The sequence below is a fragment of the Cavia porcellus genome, unplaced genomic scaffold (genome assembly GCF_034190915.1).
Source record: "Cavia porcellus strain 051 isolate PalLab524CR breed Dunkin Hartley unplaced genomic scaffold, mCavPor4.1 scaffold_5, whole genome shotgun sequence".
Classification (NCBI taxonomy): Eukaryota; Metazoa; Chordata; class Mammalia; order Rodentia; family Caviidae; genus Cavia; species Cavia porcellus.
The window spans coordinates 92541579-92557483 of NW_026947488.1; the positions used below are offsets into that span (position 1 = coordinate 92541579).

The following is a 15905-nucleotide window of genomic DNA, read 5'->3' on the forward strand; positions in this document are numbered from 1 at the left end:
AGGTAAGCCCTGTGTATCTGTGGGCCAGCCATTGGAGGCTAGTGGGTGAGCCATCACCCACTAGCAGAATCAGACAAACACACTCCTATGTATCTGCCATCATCGTGGAAGTCCCATTGTAGATGCACAGGCTGAGAGAAGTAGCCTCACCTCCATGCACCCCTGATCATCAACAAAGCCACTGTGTAGCTGCATAGGTCTAGAGAAACTTGCTCCACACCCTGCTAACTCCCTGTAAACCTGGAATTAGAGGAAACCAGATGCCTATCTCATCCTGCTACACTGTCTAGGGACAGCCAACACGGAAAGTGCCTGGGGCCCTACAGCCAGCTTGTTGGAAGGACCCCAGGAGGATGAGCAAAAGACAAACTGAGACCTCTAGCCCACACAGAATAAGTCTTGGAGATATAGTTATGGAAGAAAATGGAAAATACACACCTAAAATCCATGAGAGGGTAGCAACTGAAGTAAAGAAACCACTTCATGAGATTCTAAAAGCAGTCAAATCAGAAATCATGTCTCAGGTAAAAGAAGAAATCACAAACATACTGAAAGAATTGTTTAACAGGTCTAAAGAAGACAGAAACAATAAACAGGAGCATAGGAAAATGATGGAAACCTTGAATGAATTTAGAAAGGAATTACAATGCATGAAACAGATTCAAAAAGAGATGCAGGAAATTTAAAAACTCAATCAAAAGCTCGAAAGAGACTGAAGATAGACTTTCAAACCTTGAAGACAGGAATACAGCTAGTGATTGTGAAAGGAAAGAGCTCTTAAAAATAACACAGCATCAGGAAACAACAACCCAACAGCTGAAAGATGATGTAAAGAAGCATAACTTAAAAGTGATGGGTGTAGGTGAAGAAGCAGAGGTCAACACAAATGAAATTAAAAGGCTATTCACAGAAGTAATAGAAGAAAACTTCCCAAACATGGGAAATGGATCTGGCATGCAGGTAAGTGAGGCATATAGGACTCCAACTAGCCATAACCAAAGTAAATCTACACCCAGATATATAATAATCAAGATCCCAGAAATTCAGTACAAGAATAGACTATGAAAAGTTGATAGAGAAAAGAGACATATCACCTATCAAGGAAAACCAATCAGAATCACAGCAGATTTGTCAACACAACCCATCAAGTCATGAAGAGTTTGGAGTGAAGTGTTCAAACCCTGAAAGAAAACAACTTCCAACACAGATTGATCTACCCTGAAAAATGAACTTTCAAAATTGATGGAAAAATTAGATACTTCCATGAACAACTGAAGGAATTCATGACTACCAAACCAATCGTACAGAGAATGCTAAAGGATATTCTAGAGAGAGATAAAGCTGACCATGATTCCAGGAACAGCAGCAGAGGAAGATCACCAAACAAGTAGTTGAATGAAAGGGAAAAGTGGAGGGCCAACAACAGGAGGATAGCAGGGCAGAGACAAACCAGTGTATGCCAACTGTAACCATTAATGTCGCTTGCCTCAGGTCAGCAATAAAAAGAAACATAGAGTGGATCAAGACACAAGATCCATCAATACACTGCACAAGAAACACTTTTAACTGGAAAGGACATTCATAGACTGAAAATCAAAGGAGAGAAAACAATTGTTTCATGTGACAGGAGAGCAAAAAAAAAAGCAAGAGTAACTTGCCCATCAACTGCGGAATAGATAAGAAAGATATGGTATTTTCATGCAGTGGAAAGCTACCCATATATAAACTAGAATAATCTCAAGGCTCCTGTAGGTAAATGGACACAACTGGAGATCATGTCATGGCCAAAACAGTTCGAACCCATATGTGTGAATGCTAGCATAAGAACAGAAGGAGTTAATGGGATCCAAAAACAAAATAATGTAAGAGCACAGAGGAGGAAATACCTGGGAGGGAAATGTGGAAATTACTGTCAATTTCTTATTGTCTTGTCTTGAACTCTTAAATTGTGTACACAATTTTGTTAGGTTTGGCTTTTGTTGTCTTGTCTTGTTAGATTCTATGCTGTCAGATGGTAGGGGCAGCTATTTTGAATATAATGTGATATATTATGGTAATCATGGTTTCCTATTATATTGCTTTGAAGTCTTATAATGCTTTAATTCATTTGTTTGATTGGTTTTATTTCTGTTTTGTTTGATTTTATTATGTATAATAGTAGGAATAGCTATTTTGAAGAAAACAAGACATTATGGTAGCCATTGCTGATTTACTATCACCTTGCTTTGAAGTCCTACCATGCTTTTGTTTTTCTGTTTTGATTGGTTCTAGCCTGTTATGGCTTATTTGATTTTATTATGTGTGATGATATAGACAAATTTTTTGAGGAAAATGAGATATTATAGTAGTCATTGTTCATTTCCTGTTATTTGGTTTTGAAGTCCTATAATGCTATCATTCTTTTGAATGGTTTTATACTATATTATTATGTTTGATATTAATATTGTGAAGGTAGGCTCAACTATTTCAAAGAAAAGAGACACTATGGTAGAAACTATTGATGTCTACTTGTCTGGTGGTGAAGTGCTGTGTTGCTTGCATTGTCCTGTTCTGATTTGCTTTGTTCTGTTCTCTTTTGTTTTATTCTCCTTGAAATAAAAAAAAAATTTTTTTTTAAAGAAAAGAAAAAGGAGGACTTCCAGGAAGGTGGTGGAGTGGTAAGCGGTAGAGAAAACAACCTCTTTGAGAATCACAGTTGAGACACTGGAACATAGCATCTTGAAGAAGACAAGAAGGAAGAAAGTGGGTCTTCTGGACCCAGCAAGCATCCACAGTATGAATTGAAGCCCCAGAGAGAGTAAAAAGAATTCAAGGAAGAAGAATGTCATAGCCATGGTGCCTTCATCCAGAGATGGGACTCAATGCACAAAAGGAGCTGTTTGAATCTAGAGATGAATGTCATGGTGACAGTGTTGCCTGGCAACCCCAACTGCCACTGTAGAGAGACAGCAGTGGAGGGGAGCAGCAGACTTGGAGGACTGCACCAGCTGGCAGTGAGTGCAGAGGATTTAGTCCTCCCATAGGGAGAGAACGATTAGCCAGTAGTCATTTTGGAGCTGAGCTCAGAACTCAGAACTACTGTCAGCTTTGTTTAGCAACTCCCAGCTGGGCACAGACTCATGGAAATTGCTTGGACTGTGGTGAGCTCAATGAGGCCTGCTAAAGGAAACCCTGTTGAGAGTATTCATTACCCTGTCATAAAGCAACTTCTGGCTTGTTGGAGTAGATCAGCACAATTCAGAACTCTGTCTCCACAAGTTATCTGCTAGTGAACCCAGAGGAAGTAGATTGTTTGCTTCTCTCTCTCTCCTCTCTCTCTCTCCTTTCTCTCTCCTCTCTCTCTCTCTCTCTCTCTCTCTCTCTCTCTCTCTAATTGGTTTTTTATGAGTGTGAGAATGGTTGCTAACCTCTTTGCAGGTGTGTTTCTGTTCTGTTCATCCTTTTATCTTTTCCACCTCTCTTTTCCTTCAGTCTTCTGCACCAGTTGCCCCAAGTTGGCATGATACCCCATTGTCCTCCAGCATTACTTCTAATATTTTTCTCTTCTTCCACTTCTCCATTTTCTCCTTAATCCATTTTAAATTTGACCCCTCAAGGGCAAAATTGGCATATTATGGATTATATATTGCATATAATTATCTGGTTTGTTTTACATTTTGTTATATAATAAAAAATCTAGTTCACACAGTTTTAAGTTGCAATTTAAGGGTTAACTTGGTTTGTTGTCATATGGGCTGTGTTTGATGCTATTGACACTACTGTAGCCAAAATTGACATAATCGTTCTAAACAGATGTTGGTCTTGATAATCCATGGCTGAGATTAACTAAGGATCAAGAATATATGGCAGCACAATGTCAAAGATCTAGGGACAAGGCTAAAAAAGCAACAACTTCTCATCTCCAACAAACTGAAGAGGTAAGATCTTCCAACAGACTCAAAACCCAAAAACCAGCTACACCTAGAAGATACCTCAGAGAAGTAGTCATCACCTAAGGGTCCTAAATACTACCAATAAAATAACTGACCATGGGCAACTTACAAAAACTACCCCAGGAATTAAACTAAAAAAAGAGACAAAATAAAATGAGAAGACACTTAAACAAAATGCAACCCCAGACATCCAGCTCACCAAAGGAAAGTGCAGGCAGCAATGAGGTGGGGCAATTCAAAAGCCTCCCACCAGGTCTTTCTGAAATAGTAACAGCAAAACAATTCAATGAGGCTCTGGAAAAAAATGAAATCAGCAATAATCTTTCATATTAACTAAAGAAATTACCAAAATACACACCATGATTAGTGATATTGGAGCAACACAGACAAAAAAATAGATGAGCTTAAGAAAATTATGGAAGATCAGTGTAGGAAAGAAATGGAAGCCATAAAGAAGATTTAGAGAGATATCCAGGAAAACAAAAACTCCATTGAAAGTATTCAAAGCATTACATAAAAGTATGTGGTAATCATGATTCCCCATTATATTGCTTTGAAGCCTTATAATGTTTTCACTCATTTTGAAATGGTTTTATTCTGTGTTGTTTGATTTTATTGTCTGTGATGATATGAACAGCTATTTTGAAGAAAACAAGACATCATAATAGCTAGTGCTGATTTAAATCATCTTGTTTTGAAGTCCCATCAAACTGTTATTCTTCTGCCTCCATTAACCAATCATGTTGTATCTTACTGGATTTTACTATATGTGATAGTATAAACAAAGCTTTTATAGGCAAAGAGATAATACAGAAACCATTGTTCATTTTCTGTTAGCTGGTTCTAAATACCCTGTAATACTTTCATCCTCTTGAATGGTTTCACACTGTCTTGATATGCTTGATGCTATAGTATATGAAGTTATACTCAAATATTTCAAGGAAAGAGACACTATGGTAACTACTATTATGTCAGGTTATCTTGTGGTGAAATACTATGTTGCTTAAATTGTTCTGTTCTGACCTGTGTTGTTATGTTGTTATGCCCTCTTTTATCTCAATCTCCCCCTTTTTTTTTCTTTTTTTAAATTATTTTTTAATTAAAGGAAAATAAATTTAAAAATAGCAGGATATATTATAGTAACTTTTTGATTTCCTATTAACTTGATTTGAAACCCTGTATTGCTCTCACCATATTGTTTTGACTGATTTTACTCTATTCTGTTTTGTTGTTTGATAGTATCAAGTTTGAGGGAATAGGCAACTACTTTGAAGACAATAAGATTCACTATGATGCCCATTCTGGTTTAACTATTATCTTCTTTTGAAGTTCTGTAATGTCGCCAATGTTTCGGTTTTATTGGTTTTGTTCTGTACAGTTTTGTTCAATTTTATTATACCTGATGATATAGGCAATTCTTTTTAAGATAGCAAGAGGCATTATGGTAACCATTGTTGATCACCTGTATTCTGTTTTATATCATGTACTATGTCCATCCTTTTGTTTTGACTGACTCTGTTTTGTTTGGTTTTATTCTCTTCAAAAAAAAGTAATAAGAACTGTGAGAGTAATAAAACCCCAAATGTGTAATTATTATCGTAAAAAAGAGAGGAAAAGAAAGTGCTCTAAAGGATATAACTGCATGTGTATTTAAGTGTGTAAGATAGATAACCATATTACTAAGTTTTTGTTGGATCATTGAACAGAACTGTTTGCAATATCACTGTTTGAATGTCCACTTTGTATGCTTTAATTTTGTACCTTGAACAACTGTTTCTAAGATGGCAATATATAATCTATGAACTAGTGATTTCTTACCATTTATTTTTTGAAATTCTGTATTACTTGTACCCTTTTACTGTTTGGAGTTTTTTTTTTCTCTTTAAATAAAATTTTTTTTAAAAGAAAGTATTCAAAGCAGATTGGGCCATTGTGAGGATAGGATCTCGGATATTGAAGACAGGCTCGCTGTTAGTGATCAGGAAAAGAAAGATTCCTGAAAAATAGCAAGGGCCCATGAGAAATCAATCCAGCAGCTGCTAGATGGGACAAAGAAGAATAACTTAAGATTAATTGGAGTCAATGAACAAGCAGGAGATACCAAAAATGACATTAAAAACATGTTAACAGACATCATGACAGAAAAGTTTCCTGGTAGAGAAAAAGAATTTGACATACAAATAAGTGAGACAGCTGCCAGCACCCGTGTCACTGCAGCTAGCGACCAGAAACGAGAAGAGAGGCCAACACCAGATCCAGTGTTAAAATCTCCTTCCCCAGACCTTAGGCTAATCTGCAGTGGGGAGAAGAAGGAACAAGGAGGTCAGACCTCTGAGACTACTATGGTAGAATCCATACCAGAGTTTCCTCTGCCTCCATCTCCTACCACAATTTCTCCAGTTGTTCGAAGTATGGTTGCTTCTCCTACCTCTGCTACTCTTATTAGTCAACCAATATTTACTGCTGCTGTAGACGACAGATATGAACTCTCTTCCTCAAAAGAAGATATAGTTCCTATACCCAACCCCAAATCTTGCATAGAAACATCAAACCCCTCAACAACAGTTGAAATTCATGATGAAACCCTGTAGTGTAGCATCTAATGATATTCCACTGATATCTAGTACTAACCTAATTAATAAAATGAATGGAGTTAGTGAAAAGTCTCCAGCCACAGAAAGACTTGTGGAAATGGTAAAACATGAGGTGTTGCCATTGACTCTTGAATTGGAAATTCTCTAACCTGCCCCCAAGAAGAAATGAAAGTGGAGCGGGTTCCACTTCCCATTACCCCTTCCACAGTTTCTTCCTTTTCTCCAGCTCCTCCAACTCCTCTAGCTTCTCTTCCCACTTCAGTCACTGTTGCTGCCACCATTACTGTTAATATTCTGAGTGCTCCCTTTGTGGTCCAGAAAGCCTTAAAAGAGGAAGAGAGCCTAAGAACTTGCCTTAGTGAAGATACAAAAGAGATTCAAAACAAAACTGAGATAGAAACAGATGGACAAACAGAAGAAATTATGGATTCTCAGAATTTAAGATCAAGAAAGAGTCCTGTCTCAGCTCAAACAGTTACAACTGTACCAAAGATGTGGAAGAAACCAAAAGACCAGACATGAACCACTGAAGAGATGTTAGAGGCAGAATTGGAGCCTAAAGCTGAAGAGGAGTTTTCAATTGTTAGAGTACTTGACTGAACAAGATAAAATGAGCCAAGGGTTTCATCCTGAGGGAGAACCCTCTGACCTAAAAAAGATGAAAGCTGTGGAAGAAAACGGAGAAGCTGAGCCTGTGTGTAATAGTGCTGAGAGTATTTTTGAGGGTGAAAGAGTAGATGCTAATTCAGATTCCACCGATAATTCTGGTGTCAGAATCACATTCCCATTTAAACCAGAATCCTGGAAGCTTGCTCATATTGAAGGCAAGAAATAGTATAACAGATTTTCTCCTGGACATCCAGTATAGGCCAGCCTGTATCCAAAAAACCAGAGGGCCTACCTCCCATCAGTGATGTGGTTCTTGACAAGATCAACCAGCCCAAATTGCCAGTGCGAACACTGGATCCTCAGATTTTACCTCGAGGACCACAATTTACTCCAGTCTTTGCAGATTTTGGGAGGCAAACATCTGGTGGAAGAGGTGTACCTTTGTTGAATGTTGGACTGCAGAGGTCTCAGCCTGGCCAGAGAAGGGAACCCAGAAAGATCATCACAGTTTCTGTAAAAGAAGACATGCATTTGGAAAAGGCAGAGAATGCCCGGAAGCCCAGCCAAAAACGAGATAGCCAAGCTGAGGATCCCAAAAATATAAAAACCCAGGAACTTTTTAGAAAAGTTAGAAGTATCTTAAATAAATTCACACCACAGATGTTCAATCAACTGATGAAGCAAGTGGCAGGACTTACTGTTGACACAGAGGAGCAGAGGAAAGGAGTCATTGAACTGGTCTTTGAGAAGGCTATTGATGAACCCAGTTTCTCTGTGGCTCATGCAAATGTTGAAAGTACCCATGACAGATAAGCCTGGTAACACAGTAAATTTCCAAAAACTGTTACTAACCTGTTGCCAGAAGGAATTTGAAAATGATAAAGCAGATGATGATGTCTTTGAGAAAAAGAAAAAAGAACTTGAAACTCCCAGTGCTCCAGAGGAGAAGACGAGGCTTCATGATGAACTGGAAGAAGCCAAGGACAAAGCTCAGAGGAGATCCACTGGTAACATTAAGTTTATTGAAGAACTCTTTAAACTCAAAATGCTGACTGAAACCATCATGCATGACTGTGTGGTGAAGCTGTTAAAGAACCATGAGGAAGAATCCCTAGAATGTTTGTGTTGCCTTCTCACTACCATTGACAAAGACCTAGACTTTGAGAAAGCAAAGCCACATGTGGTCCAGTACTTTACTCAGATGGAGAAAATTATGAAAGAAAAAACCTCATCTAGGATTCGATTCATGCTTCAAGATGTAATTGACCTAAGGCTACATAACTGGGTATCTCAAAGAGCAGATCAAGGGCCTATAACTATTGAACAGATTCATAAAGAGGCCAAAATAGAAGAACAAGAAGAGCAAAGGAAGGTCCAGCAGCTCATGACCAAAGAGAAGAGAAGACCAGGTGTCCAAAGAGTAGATGAAGGTGGATGGAACACTGTACAAGGGCCCAAGAACAGTTGCATACTAGACCCATCAAAATTCCTGAAAATCATGAAGCCCACAATTGATGAAAAAATTCAACTGGTACCTAAAGCACAGCTGGGCACCTGGGGAAAAGACAGCAGCGGTGGAGCAAAGGCAAGGGAGACTGATGCCTTATGGTTTAAATAGATTTTCTGCTCTATAACCTCCAGCACCCTCTGGATGCACGTCAGCTACACCTTTAGAGTTTGATTCCTGAAGGACCTTAACCAATCGTGGAAGCATGAACAGGGAGAAGAACAAGAAGCCACTTTTATCAGCAACAGCTCATCCAAACACTTTCATGAGGGGTGGTAGCGGTAAAGACCTGTTAGACAATCAGTCTCAGGAAGAGCAGCAGAGAGAGATGCTGGAGACTGTCAAACAGCTGACAGGTGGCATACAGGTGGAGAGGAATAGCACAGAGGCTTACCAAAATAAAGGGAGGGAATCAGGGAAACCAGAAATTCCAGCAGTGTCAGCCTCTGAGAAGCCTACATTATCCAAGGAAGAAATGGAGAGGAAGTCTAGACCTATTATTGATGAATTTTGACACATTAATGATTTTAAGGAAGCCATGCAGTGTGTGGAAGAACTGAATACCCAGGGACTGCTACATGTGTTCATGCGAGTGGGGGTGGAGTCTACCCTAGAGAGGAGCCAGATCACCAGGGATCACATGGGTCAGTTACTGTATCAGCTGGTGCAGTCAGAGAAACTCAGCAAATGGGACTTTTTCAAAGGTTTTTCAGAAACTTTGGAATTAGCAGATGATATGGCCATTGATATTTCCCATATTTGGTTGTACCTTGCTGAACTGGTGACTCCCATGTTAAAAGAAGGTAGACTCTCCATTAGAGAACTTATTACAGAATTTAGCAAACCTTTACTTCCTGTTGGAAGAGCTGGGGTCTTGCTTTCTGAAATATTGCACCTTCTATGCAAAACAAATGAGCCATAAGAAAGTGGGAGCCTTGGCCATGTTGGAACTTAGGACACTGGGAAACCAAGCAAGCAGCTCACCTCCCTGGTAAGCGGCAATGGTGTGGCAGACTGTGGCCCTTCCAGTGGGAGAACCACCAGTGTCTCCTGAGATCCGTACCATGTTAGAACTTAGGACACTGGGAAGCCAAACAAGCAGCTCCCCTCCCTGGTAAGTGGCTACAGTGTGGCAGATAATCGCCCCTCCAGCAGGGAGAACCACCAGTGTCTTCTGAGCTCCACACCATGTTGGAACTTAGAACGCTGGGAAACCAAGCAACCAGCCTGCCTCCCTGCTAAGCAACAGTGAACCTACTGGTGCACAGCCTAGAGTCAAACATCCCAATTTCCCTACCCCCTCCTTCTCCTGTCCTCCCATTAGCAAATGGGAACCAGAAATCTGAGCATCTCCTAGGAAGTTGACCATAGCAAATAAGGGGGATTTCCTTCTACCATCTCTTTGAAGGCAAATATTTTTATTACTGGTTTGCTCTATTCTGATTAATGGTACTGCTCTATTTAAAATTCTGTTTTGATAAGTGCTGTAATGTTCTGTATATCATTTTATTTTGATATATGTGATTGAAAGAACAACAATTGTAAAGATAATGAAATAGGGGCTGGGGATTTAGCTTAGCGGCATAAGCGCCTGCCTTGCAAGCAGGCAGTCGTGAGTTCGATCCCTGGTACCGATAAAAACGAAAAAGACAAAAAAAAAAAAAAAGATAATGAAATATACTGTGATACCTATTACTCTTATCCCAGTAACCTGCTGTGAAGTTCTGTACCAATTTCAAAAAAAAAAAGGATTGAAAATCTACAAGTGTATTACAAAAGATCAAAAATCTGCTCTTCAGAAAAATAAATAACAAAAATATAGAAATGAAAAAAAAAGTGGGAGTCTTATGGAGGGGGGCTGAACTCAGCTGGAAGGACTTTCTACCAGAAGGGGAAGATGTGCATCATTTTCTCTTGGAGCAGAAGTTGGAATTTTTAGAGTCTGACAGTTCCTGTTCCTCAGAAGCACTTTCAGAGAAAGTGCTCTCTGCTGACGACTTGTATCAGCACCTTGAGAAACTCATTATTGAGGAGAAAGCATATGATGAACAGATCTTTGACTGGGTAGAGGCTAATCTAAATGAGAGCCAAAAGAGTTCACCTACATTCCTTAGAACTTTACAGACAGCTGTTTGTAAAGCAGTTATTATAGCTGACTGTTCTACCTTCAGAGTGGACACTGCTGTTATCAAGCACAGAGTGCTGGCACTGGACCAGCTCAGTGGGTCCTGAGCAGGTGGGCCTGCAATGGCCTCCCCACTCCCAGCCGGACTCTGGAGTTCTAAGCAAGCAAGCGGGCACAATCGGTTCCAAAGGCTGGGCGGCCTGGGATAAGTGCCCCCCCCCTGCCCACACTTTGCCCCGGAGTCCAGCTAGTTTGGGACCCTTGGTTGGCCCTGGACAGGGAACTTCAGGGCTTCCGGGTACACTGGACCGGCGTGGCCAGTCCTGAGCAGGCCTGCAATGGCCATCCCACTCCTGGCTGTGCTTGCCAGATTCTGCAGTTCTAAGCAAGCTGGCGCCATTGGTTCTGGAGACTGGGCTTCAGCCAGCCTGCCCCACCCACAGTGACCCTCTCTCAATCCGGAGAAATTGGTGGCTAAAGTCCCAGGAGCTGAGGGCATAGATGAGGATTTCCAAAAGACCCTGGGGAAGCCTATGAATAACACTTGAAACACTTAAAACAGAAATATAGGAAAATAACAAAATGAAAGACCAAATTACAATCTCAAACCTCCAGCACATTGCAAGAAACCTTAGGAGCTATGTACATAGAAGAAAATATATGTCATACACCTGAAATATTGGACATATTAGCAACTAAAATAAAGAAGCAACTACGGGAATCTTTAAAGGAATTCAAACTGGAAATAATCTCCCAGGTAAAAGAAGAAATGATAAAAGAAATGAAGGAGATGCTGAACATATCTAAAGAAAACACAGTTAAAAAATTGGAGGAACTAAATGAAGATAGTATTTCAGACCTTGAAGATAAGATTGGAGCTAGTGAACAGGAAAGGAAGGATCTTTTAAAAATAACAAGGCCTCAGGAAATAATTCAATAACTGCAAGATGACACAAAGAAAAACAACATAAGATTGATAGGGATTCATGAAAAAGGAGGAGACAACATAAAGGATATCAAGAGGATATTTAAAGAAGTAATAGCTGAAAATTTCCCAAACATGAGATTGGAAACTGACATCAGGATCAGCGAAGCATATAGAATTTCAAATAGTCAAAATCAAAATAAAACTACACCCACACATATAATAATCACCATCCCAGAATTCCAACATAAGAATAGAATATTGGTTTCCGGGAGAACATGGCGGACAGATAACAGCAACTACCGGAGGCTCTCTGAAAGACTCGGCTCAGAAGCCAGGAATGGTGTGGACTAAGGAGACATAAGCAGGTAGAGATATACTCTGCTGACTCAGGAACGAACTGGGCTGAGAGAAACCAACTTGGAATGCAGTCCTGCTGCTAAAACAGGAACAGAAAAGCCTCAGTGTGAAGGCTGGACCCCACGCCATTGGAAGCCGCGATTTGGGTTTCCCGCCGCGTGGCAGCTGGCTGCCTCTACAGCGGCTCAGCAAGGAGAGAGACGCACGGAAGCTCTGAGAACGGCAATCTGCGAATGGAGTCGAAAACAGGACGGCCAGGGAGGCGTGCACTGACTTGTGGTGAGGTGAGTGAGAGAAACTGACACTCTACCACAGTTTGACTCCAGCGGAGGACTTTCTGGGCCTGAGCAGTCCTGCGGGAGCAGGGCGCGGTGGGGACTCCAGCCACACATCCCCCTCTCGGGCGGGATTGGTGAAAAGTGCCTGGCCTGTGTGACGCTGCTGGCGGACCCGGTAGGCTGTCCCAACCCAGATCCCAAAGCCTGACGGTGGCCAGGAGGGGAGGCGCGTAGGCTGCCTGGTCCTTAACTCCCTGGTGCGCAGCGGTGAGCGGGAACACCTAACCGGTGCAATTCGATCAGGCTGTGGCTGACTGGGAGAGAAGCTGGGCCTCTTATATAAGCTTGCATATATAAGGAACAGAGAATATGGGAAGAGGCAGCAACAAAAAAGGCTCCTCGGCCCCCAATTCTGAGAAACAGGCAATAGCAGACACTGCACCAATAGACATAAAGCGCCATATAGAGAGCCTCATAGACCAATTCAGGAATGAAGTTATCAACGACCTGAAGCTAGAAGTATGCAGAATAGTTAGAGAAATGCTAAGCACCACCCAAGAAAAAACAGATGGTGGAATGGAAGAACAGAAAAAGAGGGGAGAATTGTTTGATGGAGAAAACAGAGAAAGCATAGAATACGTGAAGCAGGTTGAAAGGGATTACCAAGATACTAAGAAGTCTATTGAAGACTGGCATAACAGCTTGAAAGAAACTAAGGGCAGACTATCTGAACTGGAGGGCAGACTTGTAATATGGGAGAATGAAATGAAAAACTTCTTAAAAATAACAAAGAAACAAACAGCAATAATACAAAGACAAGAAGATGATAAGAGGATCCATAACTTAAGGATTAAGAACATAAAAGAAGAAGTAGGGACACAAACAAGTGAACTACAAAAGCTACTCACAGAAATAATCCAGGAGAATTTTCCTAATTTAGAAAAAGGTAAAGATACTCAGATGTATGAGGCATACAGGACCCCAGCTACCTACAACCCAAACAGAGCAACACCCAGGCATATAATAATAAAAATTCCAGAAATTCAATACAAGAACAGAATATTAAAAGCTGTCAGAGACAAGAAACAGACCACTTACAAGGGAACACCCATCAGAATTACAGCAGATTTCTCTGCACAAACCATCAAATCACGAAGAGCATGGGGGGAAATAATTCAAGCTTTGAAAGATAATAATCTCCAGCCAAGATTGAGATATCCTGCACAACTGTCCCTGGAAATTGATGGAAAAACAAGGTGCTTCCAGGATAAAGAGGAACTGGGGGAATTTGCAACCACCAACTCAACTCTACAGAGAGTATTGCAGGATATTCTAAAAAAAGAAAAATACAAAGAATCCAGAAATAGTGGTGGGGAGGCCACAATGAATGGAGCAGAGAACAAAATGAAGAAGACAAACTGACAGCTACTGACAGAAAAAGAGCTCAAGAGAAATGAGGCAGAGAAGATTGGATGATAGGAACAGCTATTTTGGAGAAAATGACATCTTAATAGGTAATACTGATTTAGTATCATCTTGTTTTGAAGTCTCATCTAGCTTTTGTCCTTCTGTCTCCAATGTTCTAAATAGGTTGTATCTTATTGGATTTTATTATGTACGATAGTATAAGCAAAAACCTTTTAAAGACAAGGAGATTATACAGAAACCATTGTTCATTTTTTGTTAGTCGATTCTAAATACTCTGTAATGCTGTCATTCTCTTAAATGGTTTTACATTGTTTTGATATACTTAATGCTACAGTATACGAAGTTGTACTCAACTACTTTTAGGTTAGGATTATCTGGTGGTGAAACACTATTCTGCTTAAATGGTTATGTTTTGATCTGCGCTGTTTCGTTGTTATGCCCTCTTTTATCTCAATCTCCACTCCATTATTTACTTTTTTATCTTTATCCCTTTAATTAAAGGGAAAAAATAGCAGGATATGTTATAGTAACCCACTTTGACTTTCCATTACCTCGATTTAAAGCCCTGTATTACTCTCACCATCTGGTTTTTAACTGATGTTCCCCTATTCTGTTTTGCTGGATAGTATCAGGTTCGAAAGTTTAGGTATCAGCTGTGAAGATAATGAGATTCATTATAACGCCCATTCTCGTTGACTTTTATCTACTTTTGAAGACCTACAATGTCTCCAAAGTTTTGGTTTTGTCGGTTTTATTCTTTACTGTTTTGTTCAATTGTATTATAACTAATGGTATAGGCAATTCTATTAGAGATAGCGGGAGGCATTATGGTAACCATTGTTGATCACCTTGTATTATGTTTTTACATTATCTATTATGTCCACCCTTTTGACTTGACCAATTCTGTTCTGTTATGTCACATTTGGTTTTACTCTCTTCCAAAAAAGTAATAAGAACCGTGGGAGCAATGAAACCCAAAATGTGTAATAGTCATGGTACAAAAGAGAGGAAAAGAAAGTGCTCCAAACTATATAACTGCATGTATATTTAAGTGTATAAGATAGAAAATGATATCACAGAGTTTTATTGGATCAATGAACAGAACTGTTTGCAGTATCATTGATGGAATGTCCACTTTACAAGCTTTAATTTTGTGACTTGAACAATTATTTCTAAGATGACAATATGTAATCCATTAACTAGTGATTTCCTACTGTTCATTTTTTTCTATAAATCTGTATAACTTGTAAAAAAAAGAATAGAATATTAAAAGCTGTCAGAAAGAAAAGACAGATCACTTATAAAGGAAAACCTATCAGAATCACAGCACACTTCTCAGCAGAAACAATAAAGTCAAGAACAGCATGGAGTGAAGTATTTCAGATCCTAAAGAAAAATGATTTCCTACCTAGACTGATGTACCCTGAAAAACTGTCCTTCAAAATTGATGGAGAAATAAGATACGTCCATGACAAAGAACAGCTGGAGAACTTCATGATCACCACACCAACACTGCAAAGAATACTGAAAGACAGTTTAGATACACTTAGGAAAAAAACCACTAAGCAAAGCAGACAATTAAACAGAATGGAAAGATAAAGAGGCAACAGCAGAAAGATAACGTCAAAAATAAAATCAGTATATAACAGTTATAACCATTAATGTAAATGGTCTCAATACTTAGTTAAAAGAAACACTGGCAGAATGGATCAAGCAACAACATCCAACCATATGCTGTCTACAAGAAACCCATATAACCCAAAAGGATACAGACTGAGTCAAAGAATGGAAAGCAATACTTCATGGAACAGAAACCCCCCGCCAAATAAAGCAGGGGTAGCTATTATGTTTGCAGACAATGTGAACTTCAAACCAAGAATGATCAGGAGAGATAAAGAAGGTCATTACATACTGTTTAGGGGAAAACTTCAAGAGGAAGAGGTAACAACCTTAAATATATATGCACCAAATTCCAGAGCACCCAGTTATACAAAGCAAGTATTAATAGAAATGAGAAATCAAATTAGCAATAAAACAATTCTAACAGGAGACCTTAACACACCATTGACACCAAGGGACAGATCAACCAGACAGAAAATCAGCAAAGAAATAACAGAACTGAATCACAACTGTGAACAAATGGACTT

At 39.6% G+C, this 15905-nt stretch overlaps 1 pseudogene; it reads left to right on the forward strand.

Annotated features, from left to right (window-relative positions):
• Positions 1-15522, forward strand: part of LOC100725199 (eukaryotic translation initiation factor 4 gamma 3-like) — a 68920-nt pseudogene extending 53398 nt beyond the window's left edge.
• The last annotated feature ends 383 nt before the right edge of the window (positions 15523-15905 follow it).